Here is a 22,780-nt window from a genome sequence, read left to right as displayed (position 1 = left end):
CCTAAAGGAAAGGCTTCCCAGCGGGCGTGCCTTTGAATGTACCCGTCATGTCATACTTACCTGGCAGGGGAGCAATAGCCATGATCCCTAAGGTGGCTCTCCCAGAGTGAGGCTGGTTCATTGCACTCCGTACCAGTTGACCTCTGCGATTTCCTCAAATGTGGGAAACTAGATTGCATAATTTATGGTAGTGGGGGACTGCGTTCGCGCTTTCCCCTGTGTTTGCTTGTTTGACAAAAATAGAGAACTTCACCAATTCTGACGAAGGATAATTTCAGCCACGGCACCCGTCTTCTTTGGCTCTTACTTTCCACATCAAGCAGGCAGCGACAATCATTTCCTAGGCTTGATCATTTTTATTATCTATGTTTTCTGGAGACCAGTTTTAAGCCAGAATTTCACTTTTTATTTTAACTTTTCAGCTTTTTTTTCATCATTTTTTTATCCTGACTTCTTTTGATTTATTGTATGCTTCAATGCAATGGAAGAAATAAAGAATTGGAGACCTATATTACGTCTTCCAACAGAACGTAACGTTTGATTGAATTTCTGGGAAAAAAAGATTTTCTGGATCAAGGCAGTGAATTGCCGCTTGAGACAATCAGACCAAACCTTAGGAATAGCTGGGTGGTCGCTAGCACTTACTAATGAACACCATGGAATTTTGAAAAAGCCACCACAAATGTTCTTTCAGCCCTGTTGAGTGTGGATGAAGAGAAGACAGGTGCTAGGCAAGGGTCATTCCTATCGATGGAGTCATGAAATGTGTGACTTTGGGGACGAACGTAGACCAGCGGATTGTGTACTCTGCCTAATGGCTGCTGTAGTAGAATCTTGGCAAAACTGTTTCCAAAGAGAGAAAAAAAATTGTACAAGGTTTGCTGCAAGATATGGTTGCCCTCACTCTCTGTTATAGGTTTGGAACCATTCCAAGATGCCATATAAGAAGACCGAGGAATTTGTTGGGGTTTAAGCTTCCCTGTAGGAGGAAGCGGGCCTAATTAGAATATTGCCTCCCATAATCCTTTGCAATGGCTTATGGTCATGAACTTTTTCTCACCGCTGTCTTAAAGTGTCCTTACGTGGTAGCTCTTAAAAGCTGGCCCACTTGAACAGTTATCTTTGCGCAGTGGCAGTATCGTAGCCCATGAGGTCAATCCGAGGCGTGATTATTGCTAATTGAAAACTTTACCCAATACCCCGCCATGATGACTTGAAATACAGTCAGCATTGGCAATTTTTGACAGGCTCTAAGGAGACTGAAAGATTGGTTTAAAAAAAGTTTATGGCGCCCCATGTCTAGGGCGTGTCTTACGTGACTCCCGTTTCTTCCTGAGCTCTGTTGCACCATTCCTTCCGCTGGCTTCCTTGCATTTCCCTTTTACCTTTCTCTCCCACTGAATCCACTTGTTTCCGGCAGCACACTATTCTCACTACATGCTACGAATTCCCATCCTTCGGCTCATTGGCCTAGCATTTGCCTTTATGCAAATTGCTCCTTCGCACCCTGAATCCAGCTCAATTATTCACACCTAACCACCTGAAGGCACTAAAATTACTGGTAGCTAAGGAAAACAACGATCAGCCACGAGGTTTGGTAATCTTTTGTAGCCTTCTATCATTTGGATTATTTATTTGCTCTTCTTTTTTTTTTTTTTTAACTTGCTTTATTATTTCACCACAGCCTAAAGGAAAGGCTTCCCAGCGGGCGTGCCTTTGAATGTACCCGTCATGTCATACTTACCTGGCAGGGGTGCAATAGCCATGATCCCTAAGGTGGCTCTCCCAGAGTGAGGCTGGTTCATTGCACTCTGTATCAGTTGACCTCTGCGATTTCCTCAAATGTGGGAAACTCGACTGCATAATTTATGGTAGTGGGGGACTGCGTTCGCGCTTTCCCCTGTGTTTGCTTGTTTGACAAAAATAGAGAACTTCACCAATTCTGACGAAGGATAATTTCAGCCACGGCACCCGTCTTCTTTGGCTCTTACTTTCCACATCAAGCAGGCAGCGACAATCATTTCCTAGGCTTGATCATTTTTATTATCTATGTTTTCTGGAGACCAGTTTTAAGCCAGAATTTCACTTTTTATTTTAACTTTTCAGCTTTTTTTTCATCATTTTTTTATCCTGACTTCTTTTGATTTATTGTATGCTTCAATGCAATGGAAGAAATAAAGAATTGGAGACCTATATTACGTCTTCCAACAGAACGTAACGTTTGATTGAATTTCTGGGAAAAAAAGATTTTCTGGATCAAGGCAGTGAATTGCCGCTTGAGACAATCAGACCAAACCTTAGGAATAGCTGGGTGGTCGCTAGCACTTACTAATGAACACCATGGAATTTTGAAAAAGCCACCACAAATGTTCTTTCAGCCCTGTTGAGTGTGGATGAAGAGAAGACAGGTGCTAGGCAAGGGTCATTCCTATCGATGAAGTCATGAAATGTGTGACTTTGGGGACGAACGTAGACCAGCGGATTGTGTACTCTGCCTAATGGCTGCTGTAGTAGAATCTTGGCAAAACCGTTTCCAAAGAGAGAAAAAAAATTGTACAAGGTTTGCTGCAAGATATGGTTGCCCTCACTCTCTGTTATAGGTTTGGAACCATTCCAAGATGCCATATAAGAAGACCGAGGAATTTGTTGGGGTTTAAGCTTCCCTGTAGGAGGAAGCGGGCCTAATTAGAATATTGCCTCCCACAATCCTTTGCAATGGCTTATGGTCTGAACTTTTTCTCACCGCTGTCTTAAAGTGTCCTTACGTGGTAGCTCTTAAAAGCTGGCCCACTTGAACAGTTAACTTTGCGCAGTGGCAGTATCGTAGCCCATGAGGTCAATCCGAGGCGTGATTATTGCTAATTGAAAACTTTACCCAATACCCCGCCATGATGACTTGAAATACAGTCAGCATTGGCAATTTTTGACAGGCTCTAAGGAGACTGAAAGATTGGTTTAATAAAAGTTTATGGCGCCCCATGTCTAGGGCGTGTCTTACGTGACTCCTGTTTCTTCCTGAGCTCTGTTGCACCATTCCTTCCGCTGGCTCCTTAGCATTTCCCTTTTACCTTTCTCTCCCACTGAATTCACTTGTTTCCGGCAGCACACTATTCTCACTCCATGCTACGAATTCCCATCCTTCGGCTCATTGGCCTAGCATTTGCCTTTATGCAAATTGCTCCTTCGCACCCTGAATCCAGCTCAATTATTCACACCTAACCACCTGAAGGCACTAAAATTACTGGTAGCTAAGGAAAACAACGATCAGCCACGAGGTTTGGTAATCTTTTGTAGCCTTCTATCATTTGGATTATTTATTTGCTTTTTTTTTTTTTAACTTGCTTTATTATTTCACCACAGCCTAAAGGAAAGGCTTCCCAGCGGGCGTGCCTTTGAATGTACCCGTCATGTCATACTTACCTGGCAGGGGAGCAATAGCCATGATCCCTAAGGTGGCTCTCCCAGAGTGAGGCTGGTTCATTGCACTCTGTACCAGTTGACCTCTGCGATTTCCTCAAATGTGGGAAACTCGACTGCATAATTTATGGTAGTGGGGGACTGCGTTCGCGCTTTCCCCTGTGTTTGCTTGTTTGACAAAAATAGAGAACTTCACCAATTCTGACGAAGGATAATTTCAGCCACGGCACCCGTCTTCTTTGGCTCTTACTTTCCACATCAAGCAGGCAGCGACAATCATTTCCTAGGCTTGATCATTTTTATTATCTATGTTTTCTGGAGACCAGTTTTAAGCCAGAATTTCACTTTTTATTTTAACTTTTCAGCTTTTTTTTCATCATTTTTTTATCCTGACTTCTTTTGATTTATTGTATGCTTCAATGCAATGGAAGAAATAAAGAATTGGAGACCTATATTACGTCTTCCAACAGAACGTAACGTTTGATTGAATTTCTGGGAAAAAAAGATTTTCTGGATCAAGGCAGTGAATTGCCGCTTGAGACAATCAGACCAAACCTTAGGAATAGCTGGGTGGTCGCTAGCACTTACTAATGAACACCATGGAATTTTGAAAAAGCCACCACAAATGTTCTTTCAGCCCTGTTGAGTGTGGATGAAGAGAAGACAGGTGCTAGGCAAGGGTCATTCCTATCGATGGAGTCATGAAATGTGTGACTTTGGGGACGAACGTAGACCAGCGGATTGTGTACTCTGCCTAATGGCTGCTGTAGTAGAATCTTGGCAAAACTGTTTCCAAAGAGAGAAAAAAAATTGTACAAGGTTTGCTGCAAGATGTGGTTGCCCTCACTCTCTGTTATAGGTTTGGAACCATTCCAAGATGCCATATAAGAAGACCGAGGAATTTGTTGGGGTTTAAGCTTCCCTGTAGGAGGAAGCGGGCCTAATTAGAATATTGCCTCCCATAATCCTTTGCAATGGCTTATGGTCATGAACTTTTTCTCACCGCTGTCTTAAAGTGTCCTTACGTGGTAGCTCTTAAAAGCTGGCCCACTTGAACAGTTATCTTTGCACAGTGGCAGTATCGTAGCCCATGAGGTCAATCCGAGGCGTGATTATTGCTAATTGAAAACTTTACCCAATACCCTGCCATGATGACTTGAAATACAGTCAGCATTGGCAATTTTTGACAGGCTCTAAGGGGACTGAAAGATTGGTTTAATAAAAGTTTATGGCGCCCCATGTCTAGGGCGTGTCTTACGTGACTCCCGTTTCTTCCTGAGCTCTGTTGCACCATTCCTTCCGCTGGCTTCCTTGCATTTCCCTTTTACCTTTCTCTCCCACTGAATCCACTTGTTTCCGGCAGCACACTATTCTCACTACATGCTATGAATTCCCATCCTTCGGCTCATTGGCCTAGCATTTGCCTTTATGCAAATTGCTCCTTCGCACCCTGAATCCAGCTCAATTATTCACACCTAACCACCTGAAGGCACTAAAATTACTGGTAGCTAAGGAAAACAACGATCAGCCACGAGGTTTGGTAATCTTTTGTAGCCTTCTATCATTTGGATTATTTATTTGCTCATCTTTTTTTTTTTTTTTAACTTGCTTTATTATTTCACCACAGCCTAAAGGAAAGGCTTCCCAGCGGGCGTGCCTTTGAATGTACCCGTCATGTCATACTTACCTGGCAGGGGAGCAATAGCCATGATTCCTAAGGTGGCTCTCCCAGAGTGAGGCTGGTTTATTGCACTCCGTACCAGTTGACCTCTGCGATTTCCTCAAATGTGGGAAACTCAACTGCATAATTTATGGTAGTGGGGGACTGCGTTCGCGCTTTCCCCTGTGTTTGCTTGTTTGACAAAAATAGAGAACTTCACCAATTCTGACGAAGGATAATTTCAGCCACGGCACCCGTCTTCTTTGGCTCTTACTTTCCACATCAAGCAGGCAGCGACAATCATTTCCTAGGCTTGATCATTTTTATTATCTATGTTTTCTGGAGACCAGTTTTAAGCCAGAATTTCACTTTTTATTTTAACTTTTCAGCTTTTTTTTCATCATTTTTTTATCCTGACTTCTTTTGATTTATTGTATGCTTCAATGCAATGGAAGAAATAAAGAATTGGAGACCTATATTACGTCTTCCAACAGAACGTAACGTTTGATTGAATTTCTGGGAAAAAAAGATTTTCTGGATCAAGGCAGTGAATTGCCGCTTGAGACAATCAGACCAAACCTTAGGAATAGCTGGGTGGTCGCTAGCACTTACTAATGAACACCATGGAATTTTGAAAAAGCCACCACAAATGTTCTTTCAGCCCTGTTGAGTGTGGATGAAGAGAAGACAGGTGCTAGGCAAGGGTCATTCCTATCGATGGAGTCATGAAATGTGTGACTTTGGGGACGAACGTAGACCAGCGGATTGTGTACTCTGCCTAATGGCTGCTGTAGTAGAATCTTGGCAAAACTGTTTCCAAAGAGAGAAAAAAAATTGTACAAGGTTTGCTGCAAGATATGGTTGCCCTCACTCTCTGTTATAGGTTTGGAACCATTCCAAGATGCCATATAAGAAGACCGAGGAATTTGTTGGGGTTTAAGCTTCCCTGTAGGAGGAAGCGGGCCTAATTAGAATATTGCCTCCCACAATCCTTTGCAATGGCTTATGGTCATGAACTTTTTCTCACCGCTGTCTTAAAGTGTCCTTACGTGGTAGCTCTTAAAAGCTGGCCCACTTGAACAGCTAGCTTTGCGCAGTGGCAGTATCGTAGCCCATGAGGTCAATCCGAGGCGTGATTATTGCTAATTGAAAACTTTACCCAATACCCCGCCATGATGACTTGAAATACAGTCAGCATTGGCAATTTTTGACAGGCTCTAAGGAGACTGAAAGATTGGTTTAATAAAAGTTTAAGGCGCCCCATGTCTAGGGCGTGTCTTACGTGACTCCCGTTTCTTCCTGAGCTCTGTTGCACCATTCCTTTCGCTGGCTTCTTAGCATTTCCCTTTTACCTTTCTCTCCCACTGAATTCACTTGTTTCCGGCAGCACACTATTCTCACTACATGCTACGAATTCCCATCCTTCGGCTCATTGGCCTAGCATTTGCCTTTATGCAAATTGCTCCTTCGCACCCTGAATCCAGCTCAATTATTCACACCTAACCACCTGAAGGCACTAAAATTACTGGTAGCTAAGGAAAACAACGATCAGCCACGAGGTTTGGTAATCTTTTGTAGCCTTCTATCATTTGGATTATTTATTTGCTTTTTTTTTTTTTTAACTTGCTTTATTATTTCACCACAGCCTAAAGGAAAGGCTTCCCAGCGGGCGTGCCTTTGAATGTACCCGTCATGTCATACTTACCTGGTAGGGGAGCAATAGCCATGATCCCTAAGGTGGCTCTCCCAGAGTGAGGCTGGTTCATTGCACTCCGTACCAGTTGAACTCTGCGATTTCCTCAAATGTGGGAAACTCGACTGCATAATTTATGGTAGTGGGGGACTGCGTTCGCGCTTTCCTCTGTGTTTGCTTGTTTGACAAAAATAGAGAACTTCACCAATTCTGATGAAGGATAATTTCAGCCACGGCACCCGTCTTCTTTGGCTCTTACTTTCCACATCAAGCAGGCAGCGACAATCATTTCCTAGGCTTGATCATTTTTATTATCTATGTTTTCTGGAGACCAGTTTTAAGCCAGAATTTCACTTTTTATTTTAACTTTTCAGCTTTTTTTTCATCATTTTTTTATCCTGACTTCTTTTGATTTATTGTATGCTTCAATGCAATGGAAGAAATAAAGAATTGGAGACCTATATTACGTCTTCCAACAGAACGTAACGTTTGATTGAATTTCTGGGAAAAAGATTTTCTGGATCAAGGCAGTGAATTGCCGCTTGAGACAATCAGACCAAACCTTAGGAATAGCTGGGTGGTCGCTAGCACTTACTAATGAACACCATGGAATTTTGAAAAAGCCACCACAAATGTTCTTTCAGCCCTGTTGAGTGTGGATGAAGAGAAGACAGGTGCTAGGCAAGGGTCATTCCTATCGATGGAGTCATGAAATGTGTGACTTTGGGGACGAACGTAGACCAGCGGATTGTGTACTCTGCCTAATGGCTGCTGTAGTAGAATCTTGGCAAAACTGTTTCCAAAGAGAGAAAAAAAATTGTACAAGGTTTGCTGCAAGATATGGTTGCCCTCACTCTCTGTTATAGGTTTGGAACCATTCCAAAATGCCATATAAGAAGACCGAGGAATTTGTTGGGGTTTAAGCTTCCCTGTAGGAGGAAGCGGGCCTAATTAGAATATTGCCTCCCACAATCCTTTGCAATGGCTTATGGTCATGAACTTTTTCTCACCGCTGTCTTAAAGTGTCCTTACGTGGTAGCTCTTAAAAGCTGGCCCACTTGAACAGTTAACTTTGCGCAGTGGCAGTATCGTAGCCCATGAGGTCAATCCGAGGCGTGATTATTGCTAATTGAAAACTTTACCCAATACCCCGCCATGATGACTTGAAATACAGTCAGCATTGGCAATTTTTGACAGGCTCTAAGGAGACTGAAAGATTGGTTTAAAAAAAGTTTATGGCGCCCCATGTCTAGGGCGTGTCTTACGTGACTCCCGTTTCTTCCTGAGCTCTGTTGCACCATTCCTTCCGCTGGCTTCCTTGCATTTCCCTTTTACCTTTCTCTCCCACTGAATCCACTTGTTTCCGGCAGCACACTATTCTCACTACATGCTACGAATTCCCATCCTTCGGCTCATTGGCCTAGCATTTGCCTTTATGCAAATTGCTCCTTCGCACCCTGAATCCAGCTCAATTATTCACACCTAACCACCTGAAGGCACTAAAATTACTGGTAGCTAAGGAAAACAACGATCAGCCACGAGGTTTGGTAATCTTTTGTAGCCTTCTATCATTTGGATTATTTATTTGCTCTTCTTTTTTTTTTTTTTTAACTTGCTTTATTATTTCACCACAGCCTAAAGGAAAGGCTTCCCAGCGGGCGTGCCTTTGAATGTACCCGTCATGTCATACTTACCTGGCAGGGGAGTAATAGCCATGATCCCTAAGGTGGCTCTCCCAGAGTGAGGCTGGTTCATTGCACTCCGTACCAGTTGACCTCTGCGATTTCCTCAAATGTGGGAAACTCGACTGCATAATTTATGGTAGTGGGGGACTGCGTTCGCGCTTTCCCCTGTGTTTGCTTGTTTGACAAAAATAGAGAACTTCACCAATTCTGATGAAGGATAATTTCAGCCACGGCACCCGTCTTCTTTGGCTCTTACTTTCCACATCAAGCAGGCAGCGACAATCATTTCCTAGGCTTGATCATTTTTATTATCTATGTTTTCTGGAGACCAGTTTTAAGCCAGAATTTCACTTTTTATTTTAACTTTTCAGCTTTTTTTTCATCATTTTTTTATCCTGACTTCTTTTGATTTATTGTATGCTTCAATGCAATGGAAGAAATAAAGAATTGGAGACCTATATTACGTCTTCCAACAGAACGTAACGTTTGATTGAATTTCTGGGAAAAAGATTTTCTGGATCAAGGCAGTGAATTGCCGCTTGAGACAATCAGACCAAACCTTAGGAATAGCTGGGTGGTCGCTAGCACTTACTAATGAACACCATGGAATTTTGAAAAAGCCACCACAAATGTTCTTTCAGCCCTGTTGAGTGTGGATGAAGAGAAGACAGGTGCTAGGCAAGGGTCATTCCTATCGATGGAGTCATGAAATGTGTGACTTTGGGGACGAACGTAGACCAGCGGATTGTGTACTCTGCCTAATGGCTGCTGTAGTAGAATCTTGGCAAAACTGTTTCCAAAGAGAGAAAAAAAATTGTACAAGGTTTGCTGCAAGATATGGTTGCCCTCACTCTCTGTTATAGGTTTGGAACCATTCCAAAATGCCATATAAGAAGACCGAGGAATTTGTTGGGGTTTAAGCTTCCCTGTAGGAGGAAGCGGGCCTAATTAGAATATTGCCTCCCACAATCCTTTGCAATGGCTTATGGTCATGAACTTTTTCTCACCGCTGTCTTAAAGTGTCCTTACGTGGTAGCTCTTAAAAGCTGGCCCACTTGAACAGTTAACTTTGCGCAGTGGCAGTATCGTAGCCCATGAGGTCAATCCGAGGCGTGATTATTGCTAATTGAAAACTTTACCCAATACCCCGCCATGATGACTTGAAATACAGTCAGCATTGGCAATTTTTGACAGGCTCTAAGGAGACTGAAAGATTGGTTTAAAAAAAGTTTATGGCGCCCCATGTCTAGGGCGTGTCTTACGTGACTCCCGTTTCTTCCTGAGCTCTGTTGCACCATTCCTTCCGCTGGCTTCCTTGCATTTCCCTTTTACCTTTCTCTCCCACTGAATCCACTTGTTTCCGGCAGCACACTATTCTCACTACATGCTACGAATTCCCATCCTTCGGCTCATTGGCCTAGCATTTGCCTTTATGCAAATTGCTCCTTCGCACCCTGAATCCAGCTCAATTATTCACACCTAACCACCTGAAGGCACTAAAATTACTGGTAGCTAAGGAAAACAACGATCAGCCACGAGGTTTGGTAATCTTTTGTAGCCTTCTATCATTTGGATTATTTATTTGCTCTTCTTTTTTTTTTTTTTTAACTTGCTTTATTATTTCACCACAGCCTAAAGGAAAGGCTTCCCAGCGGGCGTGCCTTTGAATGTACCCGTCATGTCATACTTACCTGGCAGGGGAGTAATAGCCATGATCCCTAAGGTGGCTCTCCCAGAGTGAGGCTGGTTCATTGCACTCCGTACCAGTTGACCTCTGCGATTTCCTCAAATGTGGGAAACTCGACTGCATAATTTATGGTAGTGGGGGACTGCGTTCGCGCTTTCCCCTGTGTTTGCTTGTTTGACAAAAATAGAGAACTTCACCAATTCTGATGAAGGATAATTTCAGCCACGGCACCCGTCTTCTTTGGCTCTTACTTTCTACATCAAGCAGGCAGCGACAATCATTTCCTAGGCTTGATCAATTTTATTATCTATGTTTTCTGGAGACCAGTTTTAAGCCAGAATTTCACTTTTTATTTTAACTTTTCAGCTTTTTTTTCATCATTTTTTTATCCTGACTTATTTTGATTTATTGTATGCTTCAATGCAATGGAAGAAATAAAGAATTGGAGACCTATATTACATCTTCCAACAGAACGTAACGTTTGATTGAATTTCTGGGAAAAAAAGATTTTCTGGATCAAGGCAGTGAATTGCCGCTTGAGACAATCAGACCAAACCTTAGGAATAGCTGGGTGGTCGCTAGCACTTACTAATGAACACCATGGAATTTTGAAAAAGCCACCACAAATGTTCTTTCAGCCCTGTTGAGTGTGGATGAAGAGAAGACAGGTGCTAGGCAAGGGTCATTCCTATCGATGGAGTCATGAAATGTGTGACTTTGGGGACGAACGTAGACCAGCGGATTGTGTACTCTGCCTAATGGCTGCTGTAGTAGAATCTTGGCAAAACTGTTTCCAAAGAGAGAAAAAAAATTGTACAAGGTTTGCTGCAAGATATGGTTGCCCTCACTCTCTGTTATAGGTTTGGAACCATTCCAAGATGCCATATAAGAAGACCGAGGAATTTGTTGGGGTTTAAGCTTCCCTGTAGGAGGAAGCGGGCCTAATTAGAATATTGCCTCCCACAATCCTTTGCAATGGCTTATGGTCATGAACTTTTTCTCACCGCTGTCTTAAAGTGTCCTTACGTGGTAGCTCTTAAAAGCTGGCCCACTTGAACAGCTAGCTTTGCGCAGTGGCAGTATCGTAGCCCATGAGGTCAATCCGAGGCGTGATTATTGCTAATTGAAAACTTTACCCAATACCCCGCCATGATGACTTGAAATACAGTCAGCATTGGCAATTTTTGACAGGCTCTAAGGAGACTGAAAGATTGGTTTAATAAAAGTTTAAGGCGCCCCATGTCTAGGGCGTGTCTTACGTGACTCCCGTTTCTTCCTGAGCTCTGTTGCACCATTCCTTTCGCTGGCTTCTTAGCATTTCCCTTTTACCTTTCTCTCCCACTGAATTCACTTGTTTCCGGCAGCACACTATTCTCACTACATGCTACGAATTCCCATCCTTCGGCTCATTGGCCTAGCATTTGCCTTTATGCAAATTGCTCCTTCGCACCCTGAATCCAGCTCAATTATTCACACCTAACCACCTGAAGGCACTAAAATTACTGGTAGCTAAGGAAAACAACGATCAGCCACGAGGTTTGGTAATCTTTTGTAGCCTTCTATCATTTGGATTATTTATTTGCTTTTTTTTTTTTTTAACTTGCTTTATTATTTCACCACAGCCTAAAGGAAAGGCTTCCCAGCGGGCGTGCCTTTGAATGTACCCGTCATGTCATACTTACCTGGTAGGGGAGCAATAGCCATGATCCCTAAGGTGGCTCTCCCAGAGTGAGGCTGGTTCATTGCACTCCGTACCAGTTGAACTCTGCGATTTCCTCAAATGTGGGAAACTCGACTGCATAATTTATGGTAGTGGGGGACTGCGTTCGCGCTTTCCTCTGTGTTTGCTTGTTTGACAAAAATAGAGAACTTCACCAATTCTGATGAAGGATAATTTCAGCCACGGCACCCGTCTTCTTTGGCTCTTACTTTCCACATCAAGCAGGCAGCGACAATCATTTCCTAGGCTTGATCATTTTTATTATCTATGTTTTCTGGAGACCAGTTTTAAGCCAGAATTTCACTTTTTATTTTAACTTTTCAGCTTTTTTTTCATCATTTTTTTATCCTGACTTCTTTTGATTTATTGTATGCTTCAATGCAATGGAAGAAATAAAGAATTGGAGACCTATATTACGTCTTCCAACAGAACGTAACGTTTGATTGAATTTCTGGGAAAAAGATTTTCTGGATCAAGGCAGTGAATTGCCGCTTGAGACAATCAGACCAAACCTTAGGAATAGCTGGGTGGTCGCTAGCACTTACTAATGAACACCATGGAATTTTGAAAAAGCCACCACAAATGTTCTTTCAGCCCTGTTGAGTGTGGATGAAGAGAAGACAGGTGCTAGGCAAGGGTCATTCCTATCGATGGAGTCATGAAATGTGTGACTTTGGGGACGAACGTAGACCAGCGGATTGTGTACTCTGCCTAATGGCTGCTGTAGTAGAATCTTGGCAAAACTGTTTCCAAAGAGAGAAAAAAAATTGTACAAGGTTTGCTGCAAGATATGGTTGCCCTCACTCTCTGTTATAGGTTTGGAACCATTCCAAAATGCCATATAAGAAGACCGAGGAATTTGTTGGGGTTTAAGCTTCCCTGTAGGAGGAAGCGGGCCTAATTAGAATATTGCCTCCCACAATCCTTTGCAATGGCTTATGGTCATGAACTTTTTCTCACCGCTGTCTTAAAGTGTCCTTACGTGGTAGCTCTTAAAAGCTGGCCCACTTGAACAGCTAGCTTTGCGCAGTGGCAGTATCGTAGCCCATGAGGTCAATCCGAGGCGTGAATATTGCTAATTGAAAACTTTACCCAATACCCCGCCATGATGACTTGAAATACAGTCAGCATTGGCAATTTTTGACAGGCTCTAAGGAGACTGAAAGATTGGTTTAATAAAAGTTTAAGGCGCCCCATGTCTAGGGCGTGTCTTACGTGACTCCCGTTTCTTCCTGAGCTCTGTTGCACCATTCCTTCCGCGGGCTTCTTAGCATTTCCCTTTTACCTTTCTCTCCCACTGAATTCACTTGTTTCCGGCAGCACACTATTCTCACTACATGCTACGAATTCCCATCCTTCGGCTCATTGGCCTAGCATTTGCCTTTATGCAAATTGCTCCTTCGCACCCTGAATCCAGCTCAATTATTCACACCTAACCACCTGAAGGCACTAAAATTACTGGTAGCTAAGGAAAACAACGATCAGCCACGAGGTTTGGTAATCTTTTGTAGCCTTCTATCATTTGGATTATTTATTTGCTTTTTTTTTTTTTTAACTTGCTTTATTATTTCACCACAGCCTAAAGGAAAGGCTTCCCAGCGGGCGTGCCTTTGAATGTACCCGTCATGTCATACTTACCTGGCAGGTTAGCAATAGCCATGATCCCTAAAGTGGCTCTCCCAGTGTGAGGCTGGTTCATTGCACTCCGTACCAGTTGACCTCTGCGATTTCCTTGAATGTGGGAAACTCGACTGCATAATTTATGGTAGTGGGGGACTGCGTTCGCGCTTTCCCCTGTGTTTGCTTGTTTGACAAAAATAGAGAACTTCACCAATTCTGATGAAGGATAATTTCAGCCACGGCACCCGTCTTCTTTGGCTCTTACTTTCCGCATCAAGCAGGCAGCGACAATCATTTCCTAGGCTTGATCATTTTTATTATCTATGTTTTCTGGAGACCAGTTTTAAGCCAGAATTTCACTTTTTATTTTAACTTTTCAGCTTTTTTTTCATCATTTTTTTATCCTGACTTCTTTTGATTTATTGTATGCTTCAATGCAATGGAAGAAATAAAGAATTGGAGACCTATATTACGTCTTCCAACAGAACGTAACGTTTGATTGAATTTCTGGGAAAAAAAGATTTTCTGGATCAAGGCAGTGAATTGCCGCTTGAGACAATCAGACCAAACCTTAGGAATAGCTGGGTGGTCGCTAGCACTTACTAATGAACACCATGGAATTTTGAAAAAGCCACCACAAATGTTCTTTCAGCCCTGTTGAGTGTGGATGAAGAGAAGACAGGTGCTAGGCAAGGGTCATTCCTATCGATGGAGTCATGAAATGTGTGACTTTGGGGACGAACGTAGACCAGCGGATTGTGTACTCTGCCTAATGGCTGCTGTAGTAGAATCTTGGCAAAACTGTTTCCAAAGAGAGAAAAAAAATTGTACAAGGTTTGCTGCAAGATATGGTTGCCCTCACTCTCTGTTATAGGTTTGGAACCATTCCAAGATGCCATATAGGAAGACCGAGGAATTTGTTGGGGTTTAAGCTTCCCTGTAGGAGGAAGCGGGCCTAATTAGAATATTGCAATGGCTTATGGTCATGAACTTTTTCTCACCGCTGTCTTAAAGTTTCCTTACGTGGTAGCTCTTAAAAGCTGGCCCACTTGAACAGCTAGCTTTGCGCAGTGGCAGTATCGTAGCCCATGAGGTCAATCCGAGGCGTGATTATTGCTAATTGAAAACTTTACCCAATACCCTGCCATGATGACTTGAAATACAGTCAGCATTGGCAATTTTTGACAGGCTCTAAGGAGACTGAAAGATTGGTTTAATAAAAGTTTATGGCGCCCCATGTCTAGGGCGTGTCTTACGTGACTCCCGTTTCTTCCTGAGCTCTGTTGCACCATTCCTTCCGCTGGCTTCTTAGCATTTCCCTTTTACCTTTCTCTCCCACTGAATTCACTTGTTTCCGGCAGCACACTATTCTCACTACATGCTACGAATTCCCATCCTTCGGCTCATTGGCCTAGCATTTGCCTTTATGCAAATTGCTCCTTCGCACCCTGAATCCAGCTCAATTATTCACACCTAACCACCTGAAGGCACTAAAATTACTGGTAGCTAAGGAAAACAACGATCAGCCACGAGGTTTGGTAATCTTTTGTAGCCTTCTATCATTTGGATTATTTATTTGCTTTTTTTTTTTTTTAACTTGCTTTATTATTTCACCACAGCCTAAAGGAAAGGCTTCCCAGCGGGCGTGCCTTTGAATGTACCCGTCATGTCATACTTACCTGGTAGGGGAGCAATAGCCATGATCCCTAAGGTGGCTCTCCCAGAGTGAGGCTGGTTCATTGCACTCCGTACCAGTTGAACTCTGCGATTTCCTCAAATGTGGGAAACTCGACTGCATAATTTATGGTAGTGGGGGACTGCGTTCGCGCTTTCCCCTGTGTTTGCTTGTTTGACAAAAATAGAGAACTTCACCAATTCTGATGAAGGATAATTTCAGCCACGGCACCCGTCTTCTTTGGCTCTTACTTTCCACATCAAGCAGGCAGCGACAATCATTTCCTAGGCTTGATCATTTTTATTATCTATGTTTTCTGGAGACCAGTTTTAAGCCAGAATTTCACTTTTTATTTTAACTTTTCAGCTTTTTTTTCATCATTTTTTTATCCTGACTTCTTTTGATTTATTGTATGCTTCAATGCAATGGAAGAAATAAAGAATTGGAGACCTATATTACGTCTTCCAACAGAACGTAACGTTTGATTGAATTTCTGGGAAAAAGATTTTCTGGATCAAGGCAGTGAATTGCCGCTTGAGACAATCAGACCAAACCTTAGGAATAGCTGGGTGGTCGCTAGCACTTACTAATGAACACCATGGAATTTTGAAAAAGCCACCACAAATGTTCTTTCAGCCCTGTTGAGTGTGGATGAAGAGAAGACAGGTGCTAGGCAAGGGTCATTCCTATCGATGGAGTCATGAAATGTGTGACTTTGGGGACGAACGTAGACCAGCGGATTGTGTACTCTGCCTAATGGCTGCTGTAGTAGAATCTTGGCAAAACTGTTTCCAAAGAGAGAAAAAAAATTGTACAAGGTTTGCTGCAAGATATGGTTGCCCTCACTCTCTGTTATAGGTTTGGAACCATTCCAAGATGCCATATAAGAAGACCGAGGAATTTGTTGGGGTTTAAGCTTCCCTGTAGGAGGAAGCGGGCCTAATTAGAATATTGCCTCCCACAATCCTTTGCAATGGCTTATGGTCATGAACTTTTTCTCACCGCTGTCTTAAAGTGTCCTTACGTGGTAGCTCTTAAAAGCTGGCCCACTTGAACAGTTATCTTTGCACAGTGGCAGTATCGTAGCCCATGAGGTCAATCCGAGGCGTGATTATTGCTAATTGAAAACTTTACCCAATACCCCGCCATGATGACTTGAAATACAGTCAGCATTGGCAATTTTTGACAGGCTCTAAGGGGACTGAAAGATTGGTTTAAAAAAAGTTTATGGCGCCCCATGTCTAGGGCGTGTCTTACGTGACTCCCGTTTCTTCCTGAGCTCTGTTGCACCATTCCTTCCGCTGGCTTCCTTGCATTTCCCTTTTACCTTTCTCTCCCACTGAATCCACTTGTTTCCGGCAGCACACTATTCTCACTACATGCTACGAATTCCCATCCTTCGGCTCATTGGCCTAGCATTTGCCTTTATGCAAATTGCTCCTTCGCATCCTGAATCCAGCTCAATTATTCACACCTAACCACCTGAAGGCACTAAAATTACTGGTAGCTAAGGAAAACAACGATCAGCCACGAGGTTTGGTAATCTTTTGTAGCCTTCTATCATTTGGATTATTTATTTGCTCTTCTTTTTTTTTTTTTTTAACTTGCTTTATTATTTCACCACAGCCTAAAGGAAAGGCTTCCCAGCGGGCGTGCCTTTGAATGTACCCGTCATGTCATACTTACCTGGTAGGGGAGTAATAGCCATGATCCCTAAGGTGGCTCTCCCAGAGTGAGGCTGGTTCATTGCACTCCGTACCAGTTGACCTCTGTGATTTCCTCAAATGTGGGAAACTCGACTGCATAATTTATGGTAGTGGGGGACTGCGTTCGCGCTTTCCCCTGTGTTTGCTTGTTTGACAAAAATAGAGAACTTCACCAATTCTGATGAAGGATAATTTCAGCCACGGCACCCGTCTTCTTTGGCTCTTACTTTCTACATCAAGCAGGCAGCGACAATCATTTCCTAGGCTTGATCATTTTTATTATCTATGTTTTCTGGAGACCAGTTTTAAGCCAGAATTTCACTTTTTATTTTAACTTTTCAGCTTTTTTTTCATCATTTTTTTATCCTGACTTCTTTTGATTTATTGTATGCTTCAATGCAATGGAAGAAATAAAGAATTGGAGACCTATATTACGTCTTCCAACAGAACGTAACGTTTGATTGAATTTCTGGGAAAAAAAGATTTTCTGGATCAAGGCAGTGAATTGCCGCTTGAGACAATCAGACCAAACCTTAGGAATAGCTGGGTGGTCGCTAGCACTTACTAATGAACACCATGGAATTTTGAAAAAGCCACCACAAATGTTCTTTCAGCCCTGTTGAGTGTGGATGAAGAGAAGACAGGTGCTAGGCAAGGGTCATTCCTATCGATGGAGTCATGAAATGTGTGACTTTGGGGACGAACGTAGACCAGCGGATTGTGTACTCTGCCTAATGGCTGCTGTAGTAGAATCTTGGCAAAACTGTTTCCAAAGAGAGAAAAAAAATTGTACAAGGTTTGCTGCAAGATATGGTTGCCCTCACTCTCTGTTATAGGTTTGGAACCATTCCAAGATGCCATATAAGAAGACCGAGGAATTTGTTGGGGTTTAAGCTTCCCTGTAGGAGGAAGCGGGCCTAATTAGAATATTGCCTCCCACAATCCTTTGCAATGGCTTATGGTCATGAACTTTTTCTCACCGCTGTCTTAAAGTGTCCTTACGTGGTAGCTCTTAAAAGCTGGCCCACTTGAACAGCTAGCTTTGCGCAGTGGCAGTATCGTAGCCCATGAGGTCAATCCGAGGCGTGAATATTGCTAATTGAAAACTTTACCCAATACCCCGCCATGATGACTTGAAATACAGTCAGCATTGGCAATTTTTGACAGGCTCTAAGGAGACTGAAAGATTGGTTTAATAAAAGTTTAAGGCGCCCCATGTCTAGGGCGTGTCTTACGTGACTCCCGTTTCTTCCTGAGCTCTGTTGCACCATTCCTTCCGCTGGCTTCTTAGCATTTCCCTTTTACCTTTCTCTCCCACTGAATTCACTTGTTTCCGGCAGCACACTATTCTCACTACATGCTACGAATTCCCATCCTTCGGCTCATTGGCCTAGCATTTGCCTTTATGCAAATTGCTCCTTCGCACCCTGAATCCAGCTCAATTATTCACACCTAACCACCTGAAGGCACTAAAATTACTGGTAGCTAAGGAAAACAACGATCAGCCACGAGGTTTGGTAATCTTTTGTAGCCTTCTATCATTTGGATTATTTATTTGCTTTTTTTTTTTTTTAACTTGCTTTATTATTTCACCACAGCCTAAAGGAAAGGCTTCCCAGCGGGCGTGCCTTTGAATGTACCCGTCATGTCATACTTACCTGGCAGGGGAGCAATAGCCATGATCCCTAAGGTGGCTCTCCCAGAGTGAGGCTGGTTCATTGCACTCCGTACCAGTTGAACTCTGCGATTTCCTCAAATGTGGGAAACTCGACTGCATAATTTATGGTAGTGGGGGACTGCGTTCGCGCTTTCCCCTGTGTTTGCTTGTTTGACAAAAATAGAGAACTTCACCAATTCTGATGAAGGATAATTTCAGCCACGGCACCCGTCTTCTTTGGCTCTTACTTTCCGCATCAAGCAGGCAGCGACAATCATTTCCTAGGCTTGATCATTTTTATTATCTATGTTTTCTGGAGACCAGTTTTAAGCCAGAATTTCACTTTTTATTTTAACTTTTCAGCTTTTTTTTCATCATTTTTTTATCCTGACTTCTTTTGATTTATTGTATGCTTCAATGCAATGGAAGAAATAAAGAATTGGAGACCTATATTACGTCTTCCAACAGAACGTAACGTTTGATTGAATTTCTGGGAAAAAAAGATTTTCTGGATCAAGGCAGTGAATTGCCGCTTGAGACAATCAGACCAAACCTTAGGAATAGCTGGGTGGTCGCTAGCACTTACTAATGAACACCATGGAATTTTGAAAAAGCCACCACAAATGTTCTTTCAGCCCTGTTGAGTGTGGATGAAGAGAAGACAGGTGCTAGGCAAGGGTCATTCCTATCGATGGAGTCATGAAATGTGAGACTTTGGGGACGAACGTAGACCAGCGGATTGTGTACTCTGCCTAATGGCTGCTGTAGTAGAATCTTGGCAAAACTGTTTCCAAAGAGAGAAAAAAAATTGTACAAGGTTTGCTGCAAGATATGGTTGCCCTCACTCTCTGTTATAGGTTTGGAACCATTCCAAGATGCCATATAGGAAGACCGAGGAATTTGTTGGGGTTTAAGCTTCCCTGTAGGAGGAAGCGGGCCTAATTAGAATATTGCCTCCCATAATCCTTTGCAATGGCTTATGGTCATGAACTTTTTCTCACCGCTGTCTTAAAGTGTCCTTACGTGGTAGCTCTTAAAAGCTGGCCCACTTGAACAGCTAGCTTTGCGCAGTGGCAGTATCGTAGCCCATGAGGTCAATCCGAGGCGTGATTATTGCTAATTGAAAACTTTACCCAATATCCTGCCATGATGACTTGAAATACAGTCAGCATTGGCAATTTTTGACAGGCTCTAAGGAGACTGAAAGATTGGTTTAATAAAAGTTTATGGCGCCCCATGTCTAGGGCGTGTCTTACGTGACTCCCGTTTCTTCCTGAGCTCTGTTGCACCATTCCTTCCGCTGGCTTCTTAGCATTTCCCTTTTACCTTTCTCTCCCACTGAATTCACTTGTTTCCGGCAGCACACTATTCTCACTACATGCTACGAATTCCCATCCTTCGGCTCATTGGCCTAGCATTTGCCTTTATGCAAATTGCTCCTTCGCACCCTGAATCCAGCTCAATTATTCACACCTAACCACCTGAAGGCACTAAAATTACTGGTAGCTAAGGAAAACAACGATCAGCCACGAGGTTTGGTAATCTTTTGTAGCCTTCTATCATTTGGATTATTTATTTGCTCTTCTTTTTTTTTTTTTTTTTAACTTGCTTTATTATTTCACCACAGCCTAAAGGAAAGGCTTCCCAGCGGGCGTGCCTTTGAATGTACCCGTCATGTCATACTTACCTGGCAGGGGAGCAATAGCCATGATCCCTAAGGTGGCTCTCCCAGAGTGAGGCTGGTTCATTGCACTCCGTACCAGTTGACCTCTGTGATTTCCTCAAATGTGGGAAACTCGACTGCATAATTTATGGTAGTGGGGGACTGCGTTCGCGCTTTCCCCTGTGTTTGCTTGTTTGACAAAAATAGAGAACTTCACCAATTCTGATGAAGGATAATTTAAGCCACGGCACCCGTCTTCTTTGGCTCTTACTTTCCACATCAAGCAGGCAGCGACAATCATTTCCTAGGCTTGATCATTTTTATTATCTATGTTTTCTGGAGACCAGTTTTAAGACAGAATTTCACTTTTTATTTTAACTTTTCAGCTTTTTTTTCATCATTTTTTTATCCTGACTTCTTTTGATTTATTGTATGCTTCAATGCAATGGAAGAAATAAAGAATTGGAGACCTATATTACGTCTTCCAACAGAACGTAACGTTTGATTGAATTTCTGGGAAAAAAAGATTTTCTGGATCAAGGCAGTGAATTGCCGCTTGAGACAATCAGACCAAACCTTAGGAATAGCTGGGTGGTCGCTAGCACTTACTAATGAACACCATGGAATTTTGAAAAAGCCACCACAAATGTTCTTTCAGCCCTGTTGAGTGTGGATGAAGAGAAGACAGGTGCTAGGCAAGGGTCATTCCTATCGATGGAGTCATGAAATGTGTGACTTTGGGGACGAACGTAGACCAGCGGATTGTGTACTCTGCCTAATGGCTGCTGTAGTAGAATCTTGGCAAAACTGTTTCCAAAGAGAGAAAAAAAATTGTACAAGGTTTGCTGCAAGATATGGTTGCCCTCACTCTCTGTTATAGGTTTGGAACCATTCCAAGATGCCATATAAGAAGACCGAGGAATTTGTTGGGGTTTAAGCTTCCCTGTAGGAGGAAGCGGGCCTAATTAGAATATTGCCTCCCACAATCCTTTGCAATGGCTTATGGTCATGAACTTTTTCTCACCGCTGTCTTAAAGTGTCCTTACGTGGTAGCTCTTAAAAGCTGGCCCACTTGAACAGCTAGCTTTGCGCAGTGGCAGTATCGTAGCCCATGAGGTCAATCCGAGGCGTGATTATTGCTAATTGAAAACTTTACCCAATACCCCGCCATGATGACTTGAAATACAGTCAGCATTGGCAATTTTTGACAGGCTCTAAGGAGACTGAAAGATTGGTTTAATAAAAGTTTAAGGCGCCCCATGTCTAGGGCGTGTCTTACGTGACTCCCGTTTCTTCCTGAGCTCTGTTGCACCATTCCTTTCGCTGGCTTCTTAGCATTTCCCTTTTACCTTTCTCTCCCACTGAATTCACTTGTTTCCGGCAGCACACTATTCTCACTACATGCTACGAATTCCCATCCTTCGGCTCATTGGCCTAGCATTTGCCTTTATGCAAATTGCTCCTTCGCACCCTGAATCCAGCTCAATTATTCACACCTAACCACCTGAAGGCACTAAAATTACTGGTAGCTAAGGAAAACAACGATCAGCCACGAGGTTTGGTAATCTTTTGTAGCCTTCTATCATTTGGATTATTTATTTGCTTTTTTTTTTTTTTAACTTGCTTTATTATTTCACCACAGCCTAAAGGAAAGGCTTCCCAGCGGGCGTGCCTTTGAATGTACCCGTCATGTCATACTTACCTGGCAGGGGAGCAATAGCTATGATTCCTAAGGTGGCTCTCCCAGTGTGAGGCTGGTTCATTGCACTCCGTACCAGTTGACCTCTGCGATTTCCTCAAATGTGGGAAACTCGACTGCATAATTTATGGTAGTGGGGGACTGCGTTCGCGCTTTCCACTGTGTTTGCTTGTTTGACAAAAATGGAGAACTTCACCAATTCTGATGAAGGATAATTTCAGCCACGGCACCCGTCTTCTTTGGCTCTTACTTTCCGCATCAAGCAGGCAGCGACAATCATTTCCTAGGCTTGATCATTTTTATTATCTATGTTTTCTGGAGACCAGTTTTAAGCCAGAATTTCACTTTTTATTTTAACTTTTCAGCTTTTTTTTCATCATTTTTTTATCCTGACTTCTTTTGATTTATTGTATGCTTCAATGCAATGGAAGAAATAAAGAATTGGAGACCTATATTACGTCTTCCAACAGAACGTAACGTTTGATTGAATTTCTGGGAAAAAAAAAATTTCTGGATCAAGGCAGTGAATTGCCGCTTGAGACAATCAGACCAAACCTTAGGAATAGCTGGGTGGTCGCTAGCACTTACTAATGAACACCATGGAATTTTGAAAAAGCCACCACAAATGTTCTTTCAGCCCTGTTGAGTGTGGATGAAGAGAAGACAGGTGCTAGGCAAGGGTCATTCCTATCGATGGAGTCATGAAATGTGTGACTTTGGGGACGAACGTAGACCAGCGGATTGTGTACTCTGCCTAATGGCTGCTGTAGTAGAATCTTGGCAAAACTGTTTCCAAAGAGAGAAAAAAAATTGTACAAGGTTTGCTGCAAGATATGGTTGCCCTCACTCTCTGTTATAGGTTTGGAACCATTCCAAGATGCCATATAAGAAGACCGAG

General features: G+C 42.8%; 27 non-coding genes across 27 annotated transcripts; all 27 read left to right on the top strand.

Annotated features, from left to right (window-relative positions):
- The first annotated feature begins 52 nt into the window (after positions 1-52).
- On the top strand, positions 53-219 carry LOC134591397 (U1 spliceosomal RNA). The gene has a single exon (XR_010088182.1). It is a non-coding gene; the product is annotated as a U1 spliceosomal RNA (small nuclear RNA).
- An 899-nt stretch (positions 220-1,118) lies between these two features.
- Positions 1,119-1,259, top strand: LOC134591928 (U4 spliceosomal RNA). The gene has a single exon (XR_010088626.1). It is a non-coding gene; the product is annotated as a U4 spliceosomal RNA (small nuclear RNA).
- A 477-nt stretch (positions 1,260-1,736) lies between these two features.
- Positions 1,737-1,903, top strand: LOC134590779 (U1 spliceosomal RNA). Its single transcript, XR_010087653.1, has one exon. It is a non-coding gene; the product is annotated as a U1 spliceosomal RNA (small nuclear RNA).
- An 898-nt stretch (positions 1,904-2,801) lies between these two features.
- On the top strand, positions 2,802-2,942 carry LOC134592821 (U4 spliceosomal RNA). Its single transcript, XR_010089391.1, has one exon. It is a non-coding gene; the product is annotated as a U4 spliceosomal RNA (small nuclear RNA).
- Positions 2,943-3,412: 470 nt separating this feature from the next.
- Positions 3,413-3,579, top strand: LOC134590214 (U1 spliceosomal RNA). Its single transcript, XR_010087170.1, has one exon. It is a non-coding gene; the product is annotated as a U1 spliceosomal RNA (small nuclear RNA).
- Positions 3,580-4,478: 899 nt separating this feature from the next.
- Positions 4,479-4,619, top strand: LOC134593796 (U4 spliceosomal RNA). Its single transcript, XR_010090227.1, has one exon. It is a non-coding gene; the product is annotated as a U4 spliceosomal RNA (small nuclear RNA).
- Positions 4,620-5,096: 477 nt separating this feature from the next.
- Positions 5,097-5,263, top strand: LOC134591479 (U1 spliceosomal RNA). The gene has a single exon (XR_010088253.1). It is a non-coding gene; the product is annotated as a U1 spliceosomal RNA (small nuclear RNA).
- An 899-nt stretch (positions 5,264-6,162) lies between these two features.
- Positions 6,163-6,303, top strand: LOC134592328 (U4 spliceosomal RNA). Its single transcript, XR_010088970.1, has one exon. It is a non-coding gene; the product is annotated as a U4 spliceosomal RNA (small nuclear RNA).
- Positions 6,304-6,774: 471 nt separating this feature from the next.
- LOC134591337 (U1 spliceosomal RNA) lies at positions 6,775-6,941 on the top strand. The gene has a single exon (XR_010088131.1). It is a non-coding gene; the product is annotated as a U1 spliceosomal RNA (small nuclear RNA).
- An 897-nt stretch (positions 6,942-7,838) lies between these two features.
- On the top strand, positions 7,839-7,979 carry LOC134592819 (U4 spliceosomal RNA). Its single transcript, XR_010089390.1, has one exon. It is a non-coding gene; the product is annotated as a U4 spliceosomal RNA (small nuclear RNA).
- Positions 7,980-8,456: 477 nt separating this feature from the next.
- On the top strand, positions 8,457-8,623 carry LOC134589609 (U1 spliceosomal RNA). Its single transcript, XR_010086657.1, has one exon. It is a non-coding gene; the product is annotated as a U1 spliceosomal RNA (small nuclear RNA).
- Positions 8,624-9,520: 897 nt separating this feature from the next.
- LOC134592817 (U4 spliceosomal RNA) lies at positions 9,521-9,661 on the top strand. Its single transcript, XR_010089389.1, has one exon. It is a non-coding gene; the product is annotated as a U4 spliceosomal RNA (small nuclear RNA).
- A 477-nt stretch (positions 9,662-10,138) lies between these two features.
- Positions 10,139-10,305, top strand: LOC134589607 (U1 spliceosomal RNA). The gene has a single exon (XR_010086656.1). It is a non-coding gene; the product is annotated as a U1 spliceosomal RNA (small nuclear RNA).
- Positions 10,306-11,204: 899 nt separating this feature from the next.
- Positions 11,205-11,345, top strand: LOC134592327 (U4 spliceosomal RNA). Its single transcript, XR_010088969.1, has one exon. It is a non-coding gene; the product is annotated as a U4 spliceosomal RNA (small nuclear RNA).
- Positions 11,346-11,816: 471 nt separating this feature from the next.
- On the top strand, positions 11,817-11,983 carry LOC134591336 (U1 spliceosomal RNA). Its single transcript, XR_010088130.1, has one exon. It is a non-coding gene; the product is annotated as a U1 spliceosomal RNA (small nuclear RNA).
- Positions 11,984-12,880: 897 nt separating this feature from the next.
- LOC134593616 (U4 spliceosomal RNA) lies at positions 12,881-13,021 on the top strand. Its single transcript, XR_010090073.1, has one exon. It is a non-coding gene; the product is annotated as a U4 spliceosomal RNA (small nuclear RNA).
- Positions 13,022-13,492: 471 nt separating this feature from the next.
- Positions 13,493-13,659, top strand: LOC134591573 (U1 spliceosomal RNA). Its single transcript, XR_010088334.1, has one exon. It is a non-coding gene; the product is annotated as a U1 spliceosomal RNA (small nuclear RNA).
- Positions 13,660-14,541: 882 nt separating this feature from the next.
- Positions 14,542-14,682, top strand: LOC134593260 (U4 spliceosomal RNA). Its single transcript, XR_010089767.1, has one exon. It is a non-coding gene; the product is annotated as a U4 spliceosomal RNA (small nuclear RNA).
- Positions 14,683-15,153: 471 nt separating this feature from the next.
- LOC134591038 (U1 spliceosomal RNA) lies at positions 15,154-15,320 on the top strand. Its single transcript, XR_010087875.1, has one exon. It is a non-coding gene; the product is annotated as a U1 spliceosomal RNA (small nuclear RNA).
- Positions 15,321-16,217: 897 nt separating this feature from the next.
- Positions 16,218-16,358, top strand: LOC134593597 (U4 spliceosomal RNA). The gene has a single exon (XR_010090056.1). It is a non-coding gene; the product is annotated as a U4 spliceosomal RNA (small nuclear RNA).
- A 477-nt stretch (positions 16,359-16,835) lies between these two features.
- On the top strand, positions 16,836-17,002 carry LOC134590888 (U1 spliceosomal RNA). Its single transcript, XR_010087746.1, has one exon. It is a non-coding gene; the product is annotated as a U1 spliceosomal RNA (small nuclear RNA).
- An 899-nt stretch (positions 17,003-17,901) lies between these two features.
- LOC134593615 (U4 spliceosomal RNA) lies at positions 17,902-18,042 on the top strand. The gene has a single exon (XR_010090072.1). It is a non-coding gene; the product is annotated as a U4 spliceosomal RNA (small nuclear RNA).
- Positions 18,043-18,513: 471 nt separating this feature from the next.
- On the top strand, positions 18,514-18,680 carry LOC134590498 (U1 spliceosomal RNA). Its single transcript, XR_010087413.1, has one exon. It is a non-coding gene; the product is annotated as a U1 spliceosomal RNA (small nuclear RNA).
- An 899-nt stretch (positions 18,681-19,579) lies between these two features.
- LOC134593367 (U4 spliceosomal RNA) lies at positions 19,580-19,720 on the top strand. Its single transcript, XR_010089859.1, has one exon. It is a non-coding gene; the product is annotated as a U4 spliceosomal RNA (small nuclear RNA).
- Positions 19,721-20,199: 479 nt separating this feature from the next.
- Positions 20,200-20,366, top strand: LOC134590509 (U1 spliceosomal RNA). The gene has a single exon (XR_010087421.1). It is a non-coding gene; the product is annotated as a U1 spliceosomal RNA (small nuclear RNA).
- Positions 20,367-21,265: 899 nt separating this feature from the next.
- LOC134592326 (U4 spliceosomal RNA) lies at positions 21,266-21,406 on the top strand. Its single transcript, XR_010088968.1, has one exon. It is a non-coding gene; the product is annotated as a U4 spliceosomal RNA (small nuclear RNA).
- A 471-nt stretch (positions 21,407-21,877) lies between these two features.
- LOC134591550 (U1 spliceosomal RNA) lies at positions 21,878-22,044 on the top strand. The gene has a single exon (XR_010088315.1). It is a non-coding gene; the product is annotated as a U1 spliceosomal RNA (small nuclear RNA).
- Positions 22,045-22,780: the final 736 nt, after the last annotated feature.

This window comes from Pelobates fuscus, chromosome 2, assembly GCF_036172605.1.
Source record: "Pelobates fuscus isolate aPelFus1 chromosome 2, aPelFus1.pri, whole genome shotgun sequence".
NCBI classification, from domain to species: Eukaryota; Metazoa; Chordata; class Amphibia; order Anura; family Pelobatidae; genus Pelobates; species Pelobates fuscus.
Note: the sequence above shows the minus strand (reverse complement) of the source record. Positions and strands in the feature narration are given on the sequence as shown.